Here is a 20,527-nt window from a genome sequence, read left to right on the forward strand (position 1 = left end):
ACACTAGGACAAGGAGAGGTCCACATGAGTCACATCTACCAAACAGCTCGTTTGAAGGCTTAATGGGAGAAACACCAACTAGAAGAGAGAGAGACAGTGGATGCTGAGCATAACCGTAGAGTCAGACTAGCAGACTTTCAAAAATGGGTCAAAAAATACAGCAGATCAAGGGATCCATATGACCACTTAGCCAGCTTTAGACAGGTTTTGAGAGCTAAGTGCATAACCGACTTCCATACACAGTTTGAGGCATTTGGGATGACCTTAGAGGAAAAAGCTTTAACTTGGTTCCAGACCATACCTCATGGGTTGATAATCGATTTACCAACTTTGGCAATGAGATTTGTTGCTGGTTGTTCTAAAATGTAAATAAAGCATAGTACGGTGGCATAAATCTATAATTTCAAACAAAAACAAGGAGACAATGTGAGTCGGATGAGACAATATATAGACAGATGTTCAGAGTGGGGGATTCCAACTGAGGAAAGACTTGTCTCATTGTTTTTAAAGGGACTATTAAACAAAGGTTCTCATGTTATTTTGTATAGCAAGAAACACATGACTTGGGAAGCGTGCAGTTTGGATGCGATTGACTTGACTGATAATTGCAAGATCTTCAATGAGGAGAGAGTGCTAAAGATACACAGAGTGAGCGAACTACATCCACCATGCCAACACAAGTAGGACCAAATGTTACAGCTCCTGCCAGTGCTATAGAGGTGCTTAAACACATGAACGATATGATGACCAACATGCAAAGGATGCCTATAAGAGGCTCGGGACAGGGACCAAATCATGGACAGCCTATGGGACAACAAAGACAATTGAAATGGATTGCTATTGAAGGAAAATGGACAAATCATGAGACAAACAAGTGCTACTACAAGCCCAAATATGACAAAAATTTCCAATATGTGTCAATGAGGCCACAAGGATAACCCATGTATATATATCCTCCAAATGTGGCACCAATGCAAATATCGCCTATGAATATGGAGTGACCACAACTAGTATTAGGCCAACAAGCACCACTCCGAGGGAATAATTCTATACCAATCAAGTATGTGTTGCATGAGGGACAGGTGGATGAACAGGATCTAGTACATGTTATTCCTTACCCTAAAACGAGTTCAATAACAATGGGGATAGAAGAAGGGTGGTTTAGCCCTTGTAGAACCAATGTATCAAGCACCTACTCATACATCAATTTTCTACTTCATTGCAAACCAGGGAGCTAGACCACCTATGATCAAGCCAATGTCCAAACAAAAAACAAAAATTGCCACAACTGTGGAACAAATGACCATTGGAAAAACGACTGTCTTGAACCAGATAAGAATTCAAGACCTATAGAGGCATATTGTGGAGCATGTGGACGTAAGGGTGGAAAATTTCCTAAAGACTACCCTAGGAATCCAACAAATAAAGAAAAGACTGCTATAAATGTAGTTCAAGTCATGCCAAGTAGTTCATCAGAAAGGGAACCAACAATTCCTATTCAAGTAGTGACTAGAGCACAAGCCAAGGGGGATAAGCAAGAAAACGCAAGTGGATCTGACAAATCCAAAAATTCCTCCAAGAAATCCAAAAAAGAAAGATGCAAACGATATGAACTCAAGAGACAAAAACTACGAAGGGAGATTGAAGGGAAGATATGGAAGGAGGTAGAGGAAAAGATGTATACTTTTTCAATAGACTCTAAGGAGCCTGAACCAAAATCAACTAGATCAGTACTGGTTGATAAAATTTACAAACCAATCAATGCAACCTTGGAAGCCTACCAAGTTGGATTAAAAGTAGGTCAAACTTTGGAAACCAAATGGAAAAACTATCCAGCACTTGATATGGAAGCAGGTAAACTAGAAGCTTACAAGAACTTGGTGCAAATCACACAAACCATGTTGGAAAAACAGAGACCTCAGTTAAAAGTCATAGGAAAACCAGTGGAACTTGAGACCAAAACCATTTTAGAGAAAAAGCTCAAGAAAAGGATGAGTTGGAAACCTTGGAAAAGGATGACACACAGTCACCTAAGCTGATAGTTCCTGATAATGAAGAAGGATGAGACTGAGTGCCAATAGTCAAAGAAGATTGGCCAAACCACCTGTGGGAACGAGTTAGGAAAGCAAAAGATGGGAGTTTGACTCTAAAATTAGAACCAATTGAAGAATTTCGGCTAGATAGACCACCCATGGAACTAGATAGACCACCCATGAAGCTCGGCTAGATAGAACACCCATGGAATTGATGAAAAATCTTTGTATGGAGATTGGGGATCAAAGCAGTCAGGCTCTACAAAACGTGGAACGCTACGAACACTAACTTCTTACCTAAGTGAGAATGAAGATAAATCGATGATCTGCAAACGACAAAACTAAATAGGCCAAAACAAACCTTGGATATGAGGTATGTCAAAATGGTTGGTTCATACTTTGCGTGATAGTAAATTCGATGGACCTTTGTTTAGTCGTGCTCATTCAGGTTCTCGCCATGCATTTTAAGCATTAGATTGTTATGTTTTGGTTGTTTCTAGCTTATGTGATATAGAGGAACCTCTTTCTTTTGATGAAGAACATAATTCAAAAAATTAGATGGCTGCCATGCAATCAAAATATGATGCACTTATAGAAAGTGACACATAAACTGTATGTGATTTGCCTCCTGGCAAAAGGGCCATTGGTACAAAGTGGGTTTACAAGTTGAAATGCAAGCCCGGTGGTGAGATTGATCGCTATAAGGCTTGACTTGTTACAAAGGGTTATGCATAGCAAAAAGGCATAGATTATAAAGAGACTTTTGCTCCCACTTGTCTTATGACTATTGTGCATTTTCTATGTGCATTGGCATCTCATTTTGAATGGGGATGTACATCAATCAGACACATTTATTTCTTTCTTGAATGGTGACATATTTGAAGAAGTTTATGTAACGTAGCCTCGCGGTTTTGTCAAGAAAGGACAACAATTTGTAGGGTACTTTTCCCACTTAAAAATGCAAAATCCAGCTTTTAATCCATTGGAACTTGATTTTCAAAATAAAAAGCATTTTCAGTTATAAGTCTCGACGAATATCCTAGATTTTGACATAGTCCTTGATTGCATGGCTGCCTCATCTTCAAGGAATGGTGGCAAGAGAATGGTTCCTCCCTAGCTCGTCACTTACATGTCCTAGTGTGCACCGTAATTTCCCAATTTGAATGGGAGATCCCGATCGGAAATGGATTGGCCCTTGAGTTTCAAGGAAAATTTAGAAACTATAAGCCTTCAAACAAAAACACCCTTGAAAATGTCATTGACTTTAAGATTAGTTCCCACAAGTCCTGGGTTTGCACTCTAATATTCCCGATTGCAAATGGGAAATGCTGTAAATTAAAAAAATGGCCAATACAATGGTTTGGATTAAGTGTCTAAATCAGAATGGAAACAAAAAGTTTTGATTGAGCACTAAATTAAAATTGACTCCCCCTCCTTCATTTGGGTCAATTCTTTGGGACTCCTTGCATGAATATGTTGAGCATCAAATGACTCCCAACATCAAAATGTGGAGCTTCCCTGTACTCTTTTACTGATGAAGTCTAGATGACACTTAGCCTTTGGAGCAAAGCATCATTGTACATACAAAACAACCATAGCTTTGAATATAGTGCTCTTTTACTATAAATAACGTCATCTAAAGTTGGGCTTTGAAGTTGACCCTTGGCTTGAACCCCCTTGGCCCTTTCCATAAAAATCACTAGGGAACTTTGCAATATTTTTTGTATAGCACCTCTAGTCTCTCTCTCTCTCTCTCTCTCTCTCTCTCTCTCTCTTTTCTATATATATATATATATATAGGGCACCTAAGGCATACCTACTAGTCATCCTTTGAAGATTTACTCGAAATCCTGAGCTTCAATATGAAGCCTTAACCCTTTTTTTAGTGCGTCGTATGAAGCGCTTCAAATTTAAGCCATGCTTTTCAACATTGCAGTGGAAGCACTGTTCTTGATGAGAAAGGAACCAAAGCAAGGTCTAGTGTCAAACTAAGGAGGAAAAAAAGAGAGAAAAGATACCATCGTTATTGATGAATGTAAGTGCAGGCCACCACATAGGGAATAAACACACATAAAGAATTAAATCACACTGAATGCGAAGGGTGGCAACATTGAATGTTGAAATAGTGCTCATGTGCAACAACAATGCATATGATCTATATCAACACACATGCAGAGGCCGGACAAGAGTGGGAAACGAGCTCTCCTGATTACGAAAAACTCCTTGATGGCAAGGCAAAAGAGGGAAATAAATTATCCCCCAAACCATACACATGTTGTAACTTTAGAATTGCACAACCTTCGCCCATGCACTAAGGCCTTTGGCAGGCCAAAAAAAGATTACAATGTTATAATTTTTCAAAAGGTGGTACAATTGTACTAATTGTACTAGAAGACATTGGGTAGCAAGGAAACTCAAATCGACAATGTTTATATTTTTGTAGCAAGTTTTACGACATTTGACTGTACTTCTTGTGGAAGCTAGTGGTTATATGTCGATCAATAAATTGTATGACTTCTTCATTTGGAACTTCTCCATTTATAAGTGCATTTTCTATCCACAATAATCTGTGATCATGTTCTTGGGCATTCACGGCATCCATCTTGACATCCTCCAACGGCTTCGGCATAGAGCGAGGGAGGAAGAGAGAGCACATCGACTCTTCTCTACCATGCATACAATATTGGCGAGTCCTTCTACTTGCCAGTTTCTCCCCGCAGTGCCCTCGTGACCTCTACGGGTAGAGAGAGAGTCAGATTGACTCTCGGCTCGGTTTCGGATTCAACGAGCACACTCTTTATGGCTTTTCAGCTTATGGCATTCTTCTCGACTTTGACCATTTGTGGCTACGCCATCGACGTGCTTCGATTTGATAGAGAAAGGTAGCATCAAGTATTTCGTTACCATATATGAAGTAGTGATGTGTGTGAACATACTTAGGGCCGTTGGGGCATTTTTTTCCCTCACTAGGAGGTTTTTCCCCCATCCATTGTATATACGCCATCATTCTAGGACTAAATTATCTTTCCATTGTGCACTAAGCAATACACTCTCTGTTGTGTGCTCTAAGATTGTTCATCTTCTCTAAGATGTGTGTGTTTTCCTACAACCCTAATTCCAACAATTGGTATCAGAGGAGGTTACATTCTTTCGGGTATAATCGTAAGCATTGCCAACACCCGCTTGTTCACTTTCTCCGATTTGGGTGAGCTTTGGTGAGTATCACTAGGTCGACAAATACTTTAAGAGAGCTTGTAGAGCTTGCTCAGAATATTGATTGGAACCTATTTCGGCCACCGTTTCCACTACAAGCAATACTGCATAGGCAATTTTTTCCTTTTGTGCAAAATTTCTGTCAGTATAATTTTTTGTAGAACAGGTCCCTTACAGTAGTCTTCTTTGGGTTATGCTATATAGCATGTGTTGTTGGTCCTACTTAGTTTTTTCTCTTTCCGGGCATTTTTCATAGCAGGTGTAGTCACTCATCATGGCTCACAACAACACAAATGTTTTTAAGATGTTCATTGCTGCTGAGGATAAACTAGATGGGGATAATTATCCAATGTAGGCTTATATGATGCAACATGTTCTTGTGTCAAAGGGCATTTATAATGTTTTGCAGGGCATTGATGTACGTACCTTATGTCTTTGTTTTGTTTTGTTTTCTTATTGTCTTTGTTTTGTTTGAAACTAGTATGTGACCCGTGCGTTGCTGCGGTCATAAATTTTTTGAAATAAGAGTCGTAAAATTGTGGGTTCTACAAGGGCTTTGTGGTTCTAAAAGCAAAGGCAAGGCCCCATGGCCTAGGTGTCCCTAACATCGTGGATTAGTAACAACTATAGAAATCGACTTTAGGGAATGGTCACACGAGGCTCAGTTATAAGTAAGTTGAGTGGATAATTGAGCCTCTTGAGTGAAGCATTTCAGTTCTACTATGCCAAGGCTCTTGTAAGTATGCCAAAATTGGCATAGTTGCAAAGGCCTATTGTTTGTACCTTTTTTATTGTTGCTTTTTTTAAGCTTGCGCATGTTGACGACGTTGTCTGCACCTCTTTAAGAGAGAGAGAGAGAGAGAGAGAGAGAGAGAGAGAGAGAGAGAGAGAGCCGGTTATACAGCCATGGTAGCTGCAACACATGCAGAGCACCCGTTTTGTTGCGAGGCGCATCCAAGGACAACTAATGGCTCGTGGTTGGAGCTGAACCGCCAAGTGGCAGTAGGACAGGTTCAACTTTGGCTCACTCTATTTGTGCGACCATGTAGTAGGCTTAGTTATTAGTGAATTTCTCAAAATAATGCATAGTAGGTACAAATATCAAATACTGATAACTGTGCCTCGTGTGACCACCAACTTAAAGGTGTGGCTTGCTCTAGGTAATGTTGCTTATATAGTGTGTACAATGAGGTTGGACTAGCCATGGAGTGTATTGTATGTTGATCGCATTCTCTGTGTGTGTGTGTGTGTGTGAGTGAGTGAGAGAGAGAGAGAGAGAGTAGCAAATAATAGATTATGAGAGTTTAAATATCTATGAGAGAAAGATAGCAAATAACAAATTATGAACATTAGTTTATGTGCTCACGTGTGTGTGTGTGTGTGTGTGTGTGTGTGTGTGTGTGAGAGAGAGAGAGAGAGAGAGAGAGAGAGAGAGAGCGAGAGAGAGTAGGAAATAATAGATTATGAGAGTTTAAATCTCTATGAGAGAAAGAATAGCAAATAACAAATTATGAACATTAGTTTAAATCTCTTTGAGAGAGAGAATAGAAATAACAAATAATGAGCATTAGTTTAAATCTCTTTGAGAGGGACAGTAAAAAATCTCCCTCTCTCTCTCTCACACACACACACACGCACACACACACCCCAAAAGTGTTGCAATGATTGCTTCAATGTGAGCACCGTGTTTGGCATGGGCGGTCACCACGTTTGTGATAAAGGGGCCATGTTTTGGTATCCAAGTAAGCTTTTGATGGTGTGTATCATATCAATGCCAAGGGGCTAATGCATGCTATTTCCCTATGCTCTCACTCTACACCGTTGCAATAAGTTCAATGCAATGGGTAATGCAAAAAAAGAAAAACATGTCTTCGTATTTTTATAAGAGCCACTATGAAACTTGTCAACTATTTTGTTAAGAAAGAAGATGTGCAAGAGAAAATGGTATTTTTAGAGGTTTGCATGCTCTTTCTATATTGTCAATATCTATGAATAGCATAATGTTTTATATGAATCATATCTCAATGGTAGAGTTTAGTGTTTTACTCTTTTTTAGGCATGCAATAAGTCACAACCTATGATCCTTCGTGAAACATCTAGATTCCAGATTCCCTCCAACTTATTTGATTCACACATGTTATTGCAATGCCAAGAGTATTCTAAACCTTCGTCACACTATGTACATCTTGATCTCAATATAGTAGCTTTGATAAGCAACAAACACAAACTTTATCAGTTTGCCACCATTTCTCCTTTGTGAATTTGTATTTGTTGCCACCATTCATTTGATGGATTGTACTCTATCTTTATGGCTATATAGACATGTACATCCACACTTCTCTACAATTAAGTTCATTTTGATTATAAATTAAACTATCGCAAACCTAATTTGCTATATGTTTTCCCTCTTATGCCTACATCAAAATGCATTGGCCTCACTATTGGCTTGAATATGTCACCATGCCTCCATGGACCCTTTACATATTAGCATAAACGGTAGTGACATGCTTCTTAGTCTTTCACATTTTGACATACTGCCATATGAGGTATCTTTTTGGTTAGCTCCCTACCTTACCTAATCCCCTATCCCTTTTACTCAGTTCTCTTTTATACATACACGAGCTTACTATTATCTTTGAGTTATCTTCCCCTTTCTTGAGAAAGTACCTACGTGTAGGCACCAAACCTGGTTTTTCACTTAAATATTGAGCTCATAGTCCTTAGTTTGTAAACAATTCCAAGTTCTTCAAAAGACACCTCACATCCCAACAAAGTCTAAACTCGCTCTTCATTACATGAGTTTTTTCTTTTAGGGCTTTCTATACCAACAGGGTCTGATCTTTCTATCATGGTAGCACATAGACACTTGCATATCTTGCTTCCACTTCTAAGCAGGTGTCTATTTTCTTGGAAAGGTAGCATAAATGGTTTAATTTTTCCTTGTGAACTAAATAGTTTCCACAATATTTCTATATTTCAAAACCTTGAGCCTATGCATTCCAATGGAAGATATGTTGCGAGTGTGTAGGAAGGACCTCCTCCGCTCCTAACGTCCATCGCGTAGCTGAGCAAGGTGCAAGAAAGAGCAGCCACTGATGACACCTCTTGTGTGGCAGGAAGCTGAGAAATGAAAGGCTGAAAAGCATAGTCGCAAGGCCAACCTCGCCGCATGCAGAGTAGAAGCGCTGAAGGAAACTAACACAGCTGCCATGGGGACATATGCAAGTGCTCTCCCTCTCTGTCTGTCTGTCTCTCTCTCTCTCTCTCTCTCTCTCTCTCTCTCTCTTTCACACACACACACACACACACGAGAGTTGTGGCCACCGAGTTGGGACCAGGAGCCCTAGACTTGTGGCAATGTAGTTGTAGCTTCTCTCGCAAGCCAATTTGCCAACCTCATGCTCTCTAACCAATAGTGGCATGGGGATAGGAGAGACATCCATCTCGATTGTCAATGCCTGTGAGGTTCTACATTCCTGAAAAAAGTGGTGCTTCACCCATGCGCGCACGAGAGAGAGAGAGAGAGAGAGAGAGAGAGAGAGAGAGAGAGAGAGAGAGAGAGAGAGAGAGCGTTCTGATGCGTGGAAGTGCTTAGTGCTCGAGAATTTCTCAGCTCGATAAAGAAGTAGTATAGATATATAAGTATTAAATTTGAGAGTTGGAGTTTCTTTATGGCCTTAGAGTAGCACTTTAAGTGACACATGGATGACTCTAGGACTCATCTCTCTCTCTCTCTCTCTCTCTCTCTCTCTAAAAGACACACATACCAGTGCCCCATGCAAGGGTGTAGCAGCTTTTCAATAGGTGTGCTCGGGGTGGTGAGAGAGTGATCATGGATGTACTGGGTATTCAACTTTTCTACGTCTATCATGCTCTTCTATTTTGGGACTATGTGAGATTCCCAATGTTTGCAATAAGCCAAGTTTAGTGTATTTTTGCCATTAAAATTACAAATTTGGCTAGATTTCAAGCTTGCCAATGAAGAAAATTGACAAAATTTTGCAAGTATTAGTGTCAATACGATATTCTTCAAATTTCAACCTAAAATTCAAAAGCTTGTTTTATTGTGCAATTTTTTATTTTAAGATTTCTTTGATTAGAAAAAATATTTTTGGCAGGCCCTATTCGAGAAACCCTCCTCCTCCCCCCCCCCCCCCCCCCCCTCTCTCTCTCTCTCTCTGTGTGCACACTCATGTTGTCCCACATAAGGTGTAGGTAGCGCCAATCGACTCTGAGATCATTCGACTCTGACCCTTTGTGCAAAGCTACAACATGCAATGTGCACATTCTCAGGGCTAGAAGGAAAATTATACATAAAGGTGCCGAGTGAGAGATTTTAGCCCTTTGTGCAAAGCTACAACATGCAATGTGCACATTCTCGTGGCTAGAAGGAAAATTATACATAAAGGTGCCGAGTGAGAGATTTTAGCTCAACATTATACAATGCTTGAAATCTTTGAAAGTTCTACATTTTTGGAAGTTCAAGTATAAATTTCAAGGCTAGAAAGGGAAAGGGAGTTCTCTATGCTCCGCACAATCTAGCCCGGGCATATCCCAATGGGATCGACATTGGGGGTCATTCAGACCGTCGAATTTAGATTGTCAAGTAAATTTAAGGCGAAAAAATAATTTTGAGCCATCAAGTAAATTTGAGCTTGTCAAGATTGTTTCGCACCTTGCACATCAAAGCCACGATCTACCATATTCAAGGCATGGGCTCTAACCATTACGCTCACATGCTTTCACTGAAGATCATGGTACTCCTATGCATTACATTGTAAGTGCAGACTGATTTGTAAATTTGGGTACCGATTGCATGGTCTACAATGCATGTGTGTCATGATATGTCACTTCCACCTTGATCCCATTTAACCACGCCCATGTCATATAGTGCTCGGTGTTCTTTAAGGCCTTCAAAATGCGAAGTAGAGCCACAAACAAAAGAAATCACCCTTCAAAATTGAAGGCTTGAGTAAAACTCCATGGCCTTGCTAAAGAGTTTAATTAATATAAATATAGATATAGTACTAAGTTTGAGACTTTTTGATTGAGAAGCCAAAACTAAGTCTTTCAATTTTCTACCGCCATGAGAGTACTTGCTACTTACCCTTCACTTTTACATTTCAAACCAAATGACTTGTTACTTACCCTTCAATTTTACATTTCAAACCAAATGTTTCTTAAGGTTCTTGAAATGAAGGAGAGAGCGACACATGGATACCCTCTCTTTCCTTGAAAATTTTAAGCTCAATTATATATAGTATAGAATCTATTCGTTCATTTAAGGACCTTATGACTTAGTCTTAATAATTTTGGTTTAAAATAAACTTCTTTAGTCGTACATTGTCCTTTCATTTAAGACTCCAGAACTTCTATTCAACATTTGATGTTGATATGAAAATGTCAACATTCACCTTACTATTTTAATCCAACTCTTTTTACTCGGTCTACCATTGGTTCTCTTCTTCAATCATTAATTCATTAAACCCCAAGATTCCTCTCCCAAAAATCAAAAGTACCTTGCTCTAGCGGTTCCCACGCAACCTCATGTCCATGTCATGTAATTCCCCCTCGCCCTCCCCTTCCCTCCCTTCTCTAGGTCGGCTTGGCTCTACTGCTTACTGAATGGACGCACCTTCAGCTAATCTCACCATCATTCCCTACCTTGTACCCGGTCCATCTCTATTCTGCAACAACTTGGACTTCTTGTTTGCTTGGAAGGGGAAGGAAAAGGGAAAGAGAGAGGGACCAATAGATACAATCTCAAAATTTGAATCAAAAGGACCTTTTGCTATCGCATAGTGTGCCCTTGCCATGATTGCCCTGCACAGTTGCCATCAGCGGGCATACCCCCTTCCCATGTGCGCCAAACCATCTGTTGCATTGCAAGCCCTTAGAGGTTGGAGCCTTCCTCTCTATCTCTCCATTCTCAGCTGCCTTTGCATGTGCTATGCCCTGCTCTTCAAGGCGTTCACTTCCCTTTTCCCACCAAGCTTTTTGTGCCTCCCCTCTCATTATCGATCAGAATGTCCGTTTCTGCCTCTCGCTTTCTTTCTCGTGTTTGCTTCTCTTCCAAGAGGACACCTCGTATCGATGCTAGACTCTAGTGGATGTCGCACCTCTCTCCAAAACTGACCCTGGACGTCATTTGCTTGTCATTGCATGAGATCGAAGTCGGCGATGGCATTGTGCAACAACATAGTAGACAAATCAATATCTCTCTCGTATCGATGCTAGACTCTAGTGGATGTCGCACCGCTCTCCAAAACTGATCCTGGACGTCATCTGCCTGTCATTGCATGAGATCGAAGCCGGCGATGGCATTGTGCAACAGCATAGTAGACAAATCAATCTCTCTCTTTCTCTCTCTCTCTCTCTCTCTCTCTCTCTCTCTCTTCTTGGTCGGCCTGAGTTCTGACAATGGTACCACATTGAAAACACCTCCCTCTCTCTCCCCCTCTCTCAGCTCGACTCGCGTTGCTATATGGGAGGCCAACCGACTGTGCATTCAAAGATCCCCTCAGAGCACTATTATCTGTAACCCCCCCCCCCCCCAACCCTCTCTCTCCACGTGCCCTACTATTCTTTTTTCCCCAAACGTCTCACGAGCATCTCCTTAGATTCTATTTAATAAACCTCTTTCCAAAATTGGCAGGGCCTACCTAGTCCAACTCACTTTAAGGTGATATGGAGATGGTTTGATGCTTCACCAAGAGGATTTTTTGGTCTATTAATCAAATTTTCTTTAATATTTTACTTTGTTAAAAGGTCTTTTCATTTAAGGACCTCATAAAAGTCCATTCCATTAGATTGTTTTATTATTAGTTATATTTATTAAGCTTACTTTTTGGATACATAAGTAGTCCTTAGTAAAGGGTTGGATTTTAGGTGCATCTCTAGACCATTGGATAAAGCTTGTAGATTAGTGCCACATGGCAAGCTAATGATAATAAAAGTCTTTATTATTATTTCTTTTGGACCTTTATGAGAGGGTGTCAACATTTGTGTACCTCTCTCTTTGAAAAGAGGCATTGACTATTGTGGCAAACACTATTTTTGGCCCGTAGAGGCCATAGGAGAGGTTGGTGGAGAAAGCGTGTAATTTTTTGGTCGTTTATTTTGGATGGCTTGATGAGTGCCAGGTGGAGACTCCCTTTTTTTGTGAAGACTCCCTTTTTTCTAGCATTCTGCAGATCGCTCTGCCGCGTCATATGGTAAGCCAGCATGGCTGCATGGCTTGCTTTTCTCCCACATAGCCTATCTCCCGTGTGTTGCGCCTTGCAAGGCATTGAATGGCTGATGGGAATCTGCTCGCAGCCCAAAACGGCTCTCTTTTCTGTGCTGCTGCAAATTCAATGTGATGCGAGGTGTTTGCAATCCAGAAACGTGGTCGTTTTGGCCTTCTGGCGAGCAGGACAACAAGGAGACTCAACATTCAGAGGGCGCCATAGTGCAATGCCTCTTATGAAATTCTATAAGAGCAGGCGCTGTTCTGTCTTTGTGCATTTCAAAAGCTGTGAGTACATTCAATATTAAAATTACCTTTGCTTGCCAAGGCTTCCAAACAACATAGTGGGAGTTCTTTTGCTGCTGAAGCACGATAATGGTACACAAGCAGTGGAGACCCTGATGGTGCTGACAACATGGGTTTTGAAGGTGGTGAGACTTATTGAGGGCTTTTGTGTTGCTGTAGTTTCTCATTTTGCTTCATCAAACTATTAAAGAATTTGTATTGCGAAATCTATTATTGAGTTGTATTACGAATGTGCTACTCATTCCGAAATTGGTGAATATCGTTGTTCGCTGATGGTTATTTTGATTACTATTTTTCAAATTTGATCTTTGTTTTAGTCATTCTCTTGTTGTTGTGTTGTGCTGCTCTTGAATCCTTACATGGTCTTCGCTTTTTTGTTGTGCCAATTACAATTGTTGGCCTCGTCTCTGAAACTTCTCGAGGAGCATTCCAATCGGAGCAAATAGAAATAAGAATTAGTGCCACGATGTTTGTCTAGTCTTGAATTGTGACTCATACACCGACAAAAGATAGTCAAAATCTGGCAGTAGGTCAATAGCAGTGCTACTCTCATCAACTGATTTAGCTCAAGAAGTAGAAGAAGACTTAGCATTTAGTGAATTTTTAGAAAAAGACGGACTATTGCTTTTGAAAATAGTGATCGAGGACATTGCATGTCTGACAAACGGGAGGGGCTCCAATAGCGATATTCCGAGTGGTTGAGGCTGTGAGCATTGTGCCTTGAATTGACCATTTCATGCACAAGGAGATTCTGCAACACGCTTAGCCTTTATTTTCCATCCCTGCATTGTGCCTTCTCTCCACCACCATAGCATTGCATGCGTAACAAGTGCACACAATATGCTTCTACTATGTCGTTCGAAGACCAATGTTGTAGGTGCATGTGCTCTTCTCCATGTTTGCGAATACATGTAAAGGTTTCTTATGTTTGTTAGCTTTTAAGAACCCAATTGATAGACCACTCTTAAGCGACGATATTTGGGTGGCATCCACTCCTTTCTATTTGTGTCAAAAGCGTCCAAAGCCATGTTTCTCTAGGCTAGGTTTGAACGGATTGTGTACTATATTGCTATCGATGGTTCCATTTGGCATGCATGCACTTTTGTTGCCATGTTTGAGTGCTCATCAGCATTCTATACGCCATCTATGAAGAAATTGTGGTGATCATATTGTGTGTGGAACTTCCTTGCATCATAACCGAGCTACTTGCATTTGCACAAGGCTTAAAACTCCTATGTTGTTGATTGCATAATGCAAGAGCATAAGAGTTCTTGTCTTGTGTTGTGTCATGACATCTACGATGCTTAACATGTGCTCATTATCACCACATAGCCATTGAATCTCTCTCTCTCTCTCTCTCTAAGACACACAAACACACATAGACCTATATGACAAGAACATTCACCACTCTCATATGATTACCCACCTTGCTATAATTGCAAACACCTCTTTGCCTTCTAGGTGCTTTAATATCCAAGGAGTAATTTGTACCACAAATGAATGCTTGCCTTTCTAGCTTTCATTACCAAATTTTTTGTTATATCTGGAAGGCATTAGGTCCTCATAATTGATGTTCTACAGAGCTCCGAAGGTTGACTGAAGCTACTCCTATCTCAAATGATAAATATATCGACACATTCCCAACTGCATGCACAACATCACCGCCTCGCAAAAGATCGAAGCAAGACTTTCATAGGCCTCACAAGCCTATTGCACACGCATTGTTTCATTTGAACGACTCGGTGAACTTTGGACGTGAGCCTTCTCTTTTGCAAAAGTGTGCTTGTTTGAGAGCCATTTTATCGACTCGTACAACTGTTTGCTTATGTTTCTATCTTTTGGATTCTGTAGGCAACCAAGCTATGGTGGAGCCCATTAATGTCAAGAAGGAAGCATATCTTGAAACAGTTGTTCCACCTCATGCGTTGAACAAGGCAAGACCTCTTCATATTGAGCCTTTGTCTATTGAGGCTCCGCTGCCACTGCAAGCAACAATTGTCCCAAATCGTATTGAGGAGATATCTCTTATCATTACTAATGATCCAAGTCCGATTGAAGTTGAGCCTTCTGTTCAAGCTTCTGGCCTATATCAAGTGGGTGAATCATCTCAACTACATAGCAAGCCTATTGATCCTAGCATTGTTCCATTTGCTCAAAGTCTTCTCCCACAATTCCTGATTGCTAATATCTCTAACTCAAGCCCACGATTCTGTATTGAGGGCAAGATATTGAATCTGTATGGGACCTACAAAGTTGGTCTTGACTAATTGAAATACAAATGTTACTTGAAGGTCGACTTAGTTGATGAAGAGCGCACTGACACTATTACGGTGGTGGTCAATGATCCATACATAGACCTCTACATTGACAAGCTCCACCTAGGTGACTTTGTTCACATTGATAGTCCAATTGTCAGGTGCAAAAACCGGACAGATGGGGGGTCAGCACTGTATTCCTTGTATATTGATGCTACAACTACTGTAAGCGTAGCAGATCCTTTCTCAGTGTCTCTCACCTTCACCCCTGATTGCAAGATACATGCATTTCTTGATGACATAAGTGTGCAACAAACTTCAAGTGGATGTTCTCAATTGAGCACACTTGCTTTTGTTATTTTACAAAAGCACAACTCACAGTCAAGATTTGGTGGGTTTGTTGGTGACCTCTTGGTTTGCAGATGGTCCTCTCCCATCAGATAGGGCATTTGTAAGAATTCAACTATCTTGCTTACTGTTTTCTAATCTTTTATTATAGATTTGAAATGCTCCATGATTCATTCATGCTCTTTTTTATTTGGTTTCCATATTGAATCTTCTCTTATAGCTAAGTTTTGTGAACTCTCGCAAAGATGACTGCCAACTATTGCTTCAAGAGATGATTGCTAATGGATCTGTAATGTGTGTTGCAAGAAACATTGGTGCATTCCTTGGCAAACCCAACACCTTGTTGATATTGGATGTTACAATTCTAGTGCCAGTACGTAGTGCACGCCTCAGAGAGGAGCTTGCTGCTGTGTTTGAGGCTCAAACCAAAAACTTGGGCTACAACCGTGAGGTGTGCTCATATAGGATAAAGTGATATATTACAAGTGACTTCTCTCATTTTCTTACATAGTTACCTTGTGAAGGTTGTTGGCACACTTTAGTTCATCAACTTCAATAGTGTGCTACTAGAGAAGCATTGTTCGAATTGTAAATCCACAAAAGTGTATAGACTTAGGCAAGCACCTTATTGTGGATTTTGCAATAACAATACCAAAAAAATCACGACACCAAAGTTGGAAGCACGTATTGCAACAAAATAAAAAAAGATTCTTGACGTGCAAGTCATTGGTGTAGCAGTGGATTTAGTCCTTGGATTGGATATAACCTTCAATGAAATTTACATTGAGTCCGTTTCTGAGGCAAGAGATACCTTGGCAACAACCTCATACTTTGGCCGCTTCAAAATCAATGCGACTGGCCATGTGGTGGGTATGAAGCTGAACCTAGTGTTATGAATCTTCACCTATCATTATTAGTTGCCCTTAACTTTGCTTGCTTGTTCCAAATACATCCTCAAACAAAAGAAATGCTTCCAAACTTGCAAAACATCGATGAGTCTCATAATGGAAGTCATCAATATTTTGTCTCACAAATTAAAAAAAATACTCATCACAATGCCACAACTGGACACAACAAACAACACGTAGTTGGAAAATCAATTCAACAATTTAAAAAAGGACTTGTAATTATAGATACATCTACTATGGGCTTAATTTGTTATGCTTTCACAACTTCACAATCACGTTGTAATGTTGTCCATTGGACAATTAGAGAGTGTGATGCATTAACCCACTTGTGGAGAGAGAACATGGATAAACCAGCTACTCAAATCGCAAATCTATTTGTTCAAAAGGAACCACTTTGTATCCATACACACTCTACAATCACAACAAAACTAAAGCAACTAAAACATACAAAGCTGACAAAGATTAGCTCATTGAATCAACATCCTTCCATTCATCCACAACAAAAATCCAAGATTGTGAACAAATTTCTAAAGAGGATAAATGACACGCCTATATATCCTTGCAAAAAATATGGCCGATTGTTTTTCCTCTCATAAGTCACACAATTTGCTCCTCCACTGTGCTTACATACTGGAGGTGGAAAGCGAAAAATATGTTGCTCTCTATTTTGTTGTCGTGCATGCAAGTGCAAATCAAACAAATCCAAGGTGCCGTTCAAGAGCTTGCATAGATTAGACTTTAACAACCCTATGATGCCAATCATGCAACTAAACAATAGTGAAGCGCGGTTGGTCTCTATTCGCATACCATTTGCAAAGATTCTAGAACTAACTTGTGATGGCCAATATGGTTTGCGAGGGAGTGCGGTCAATGTTCTTGCAAACATAAAAAAAACACAGCAAGTGCTTCCCCACTTTCTCCAAGATGAGGCTTTAATCTTAATAGGCCTCAAACGTAAGCTCGAGTACACACATTGCTACTTACTTGGGCTTGTTATACCGTTACTGACACTAAAGGCCACACACGCTCTTCTTAATAGCTCTTTATATAAAATGGAAAACATAAGCATAAATGATAAATTGCTTGCACACTTTCAAAAAATCTCACACTCATCACTTCCCCTATACACAACCATATATGAGATGGAGGATGAGGAAAGTATTGACAGTGATGTTCTCCTACACAACATCACTACTACTGAGCAAGTTGTCGATTATAACAACAAAATTTTTCATGTTGCACCATCAAAGGGGAACAATCCACTTGGTTTATTTGTTGATGAGTTTTGTGAGGAGCTTAGTTTTCCGATGACTTCTTTGGAGAGCCTTCAAAATACCATCAACACATATCAAAAAATTACCAAACAGTAGCCAAGTGGGAGCTAATGCACAAAGACAGACGTTTTGCACTCAACATCAAAAAATTATTTTTCAAATTAGTGAAAATCATGACACAAAAAAATATTTTCCTCCATTTGGATATGCCTGTGCAAAAGCGAAACTTGAGGGAGCAACCTTCTGTGCAAGGGAGGTTTGTCAGGACACAAACATAGAGAAAGTAGTCTCATCACAACTAGGCTATAGAGACTTTGAAGCGCTTTGTACCTCACCAGATTATAAAGAATTTTTTTTTTAAAGGGTGTTTGCTATGATTCGACAACTAGGGCCACCAACTTTCTTTGTGACATTCTCTTCAACTAAAAAACGTTGGAAAAGCCTTCTTGATGCCTTGCAACAAATAGTCCCACTTAAACAAGATACAAATGAAAGCGATAGCTCCTTCCATAGACGTTTGGTACGAGCAGATCCAATAAAAACATCTCGCTTCTACCTTAATCACTTCACAGCCATGAAAAGAATATTGCTCAACGATAGCACAGTCTGTGGAAAAATTCTTGATTATTTCTTCATCACAGAGTTCCAAAGCCAAGGCAGTCAGCATGGTCATTGTCTTTTATGGGTTGAACAAGATCCTTTATTCAAACATGACACAGATGATACTATTGCGACGTTTGTGGACAAGTACATAAGTACAGACATCTCCAAGCTTCCACCAGACCTTCACGAAAATACAAACACATCGTCATAAAAAAACTTGCCTCAAAGGCAAATGTTGTCGCTTTGGTTTCTCAAGGTTCCCCATGCCATTCAAAATCATTCTCAAACCCACTGCCAATGACTACAAAGATCCAATGAGAAGCAAGAGAGCTTTTAAATGCATTAAGAATAGCCTTGATACACTTTCCATTGAAACCACCATTTCCTTTGAGGAATGGCTGCAAAGCTTGCATTTGACGTTTGAAGAATATACTTTGGCAATAAGAAACTTGCTATCCACAGCAACAATATTCTTGAAACGAAATATGAAGGACATTTATACAAACAATTTCAATCCCACAATGCAACCTATGGGACGCAAACACTGATGTTCAATCCATCTTGAACGCACATGGTGCAACAAGTTATTGCACATCATACATGACAAAAATGGACAACACATTTATAGGAGCCATAAAATCTCAATTTGATATTTGTGTAGCGAATAACACAACAACAATTGAGCGGTTGCGTAAGGTCGGCAACACTATTCTTAACACACAACAAATTAGTGCACAATAAGCATCTTACATATCACTATCATTACCACTCCATACTACAACTCGTGACTTTGTATACATAAGTACTAACCCTCTTGATCAACATGCATTAGTCCTCAAAAGAAAAGCAAATCTATAAAAACTAAACTCATCTGACACAAACATATTCTTCCAAAACATTATTGATAAATATGTTGAAAGACCACAGTCTCCAGCATCTATGTTTGACTGAATAATGCATCAAAAATTAAACAAGAGGGAACAACATACAAAGAATTGTGTAAAGCTAAGATCATACGATTCGTGAAATATAACATTCTTAAACACCCAGAAGATCACTATAGGGAACAATGCTTGCTATATCTTCCTTGGATCAATAATGAAAACAAACATTTGACAAAATCCTCTGCATGGAGTGATGTGTATAACCAATACCTACAAGTCATAAAATCAAATGAACTCAAGTTCAATAAAGACCCAAGCCCAACATAAAAATTTGAAATGCACTACATTTCCTCCCCAACCACAACTAATACAACAAACAACGACTCACATGCCTCACATCACACAGACATTCTTAATGACTTGCACATTAATATGCGCTTTAAAAACCCTTTCCACTTGCAACATTTTAAATACACCTCCATGACAAATGATGACTTTCATGCAGGCATTGAAAAATTAAGTGACCAACAACGATACATATTTGATGACATAATGTTGAAAAAACGAATTCAACCCAACAAAAAAATACATCCCTTTCTCACAAGAGGTGCAAGAACAGGAAAAACATTCACATTACTATTATTAGTAAAAGGATTGCAAAGATTTTACAACCATAAAAGCTTGCCAAATCCAGAATATCCAACAGCATTGCCAATGGCATACATAAGAAAGGCAGCTTTTAGTATTGGTGGCACCACAATCCACTCTGCACTTCACTTGCCTCTGATTACTTCTACACAAGCAAGCTTGACTGCTGAAAAGTTGGATGCACTTTCTCTCCAATAGAAAGACTTATGAATTGTAGTTTTTAATAAGGTCTCTTTGATAGGTTCAAGCGTGTTCTCCATGTCCGACTCGCATTTGCGAGCTATCAAGCCTGTTCACAATAAACCATTCTGTGGATTGGATGTCATTCTCTACAGTGATCTATGTCAGGCAAGCCCTATTAAGGATAGCTGGATCTTCACAAAAAAACATACACTTTTAGAAGCAATTCCCCATCGTATTGGCTCACTCATCCACAATGCTACGAGCTTACACTAACAATGCGACAAAACGATCCAATGTTCATAGATATCCTTAATAGACTTCGAGTTGCACAACATACTTTTGAGGATTTGGAATATATTAACAACAATTATCATAAACCTGTTCCAATCAGCCATCAAGTTTCTCATCTATTTTACTCCAACAAAGAAAAGGACACTCATAATCTTACTGTTTTCAATCAAATGGAGGGAACAACCCAAAATTTAATTGCTATTGATAAAAGAAACAACTCATGCAACAAAACAATTAACATTCCTACAAATCCCAAATTGACTAGAGGATTGCATTCCACATTGAGCCTGAAAACATGCATTGTTCTCGAGCTATGTGCAAGAAACTTGAATATTTTTGATGGATTGGTTAAT

The 20,527-nt window shown here is 39.6% G+C and overlaps 1 pseudogene; it reads left to right on the forward strand.

Moving 5' to 3' along the window:
- Nucleotides 1-1,457: 1,457 nt before the first annotated feature.
- LOC147447276 (uncharacterized) lies at nt 1,458-15,012 on the forward strand (annotated as a pseudogene).
- Nucleotides 15,013-20,527: the final 5,515 nt, after the last annotated feature.

The sequence above is a fragment of the Adiantum capillus-veneris genome, chromosome 11, assembly GCF_014529385.1.
Source record: "Adiantum capillus-veneris isolate H3 chromosome 11, ASM1452938v2, whole genome shotgun sequence".
NCBI classification, from domain to species: domain Eukaryota; kingdom Viridiplantae; phylum Streptophyta; class Polypodiopsida; order Polypodiales; family Pteridaceae; genus Adiantum; species Adiantum capillus-veneris.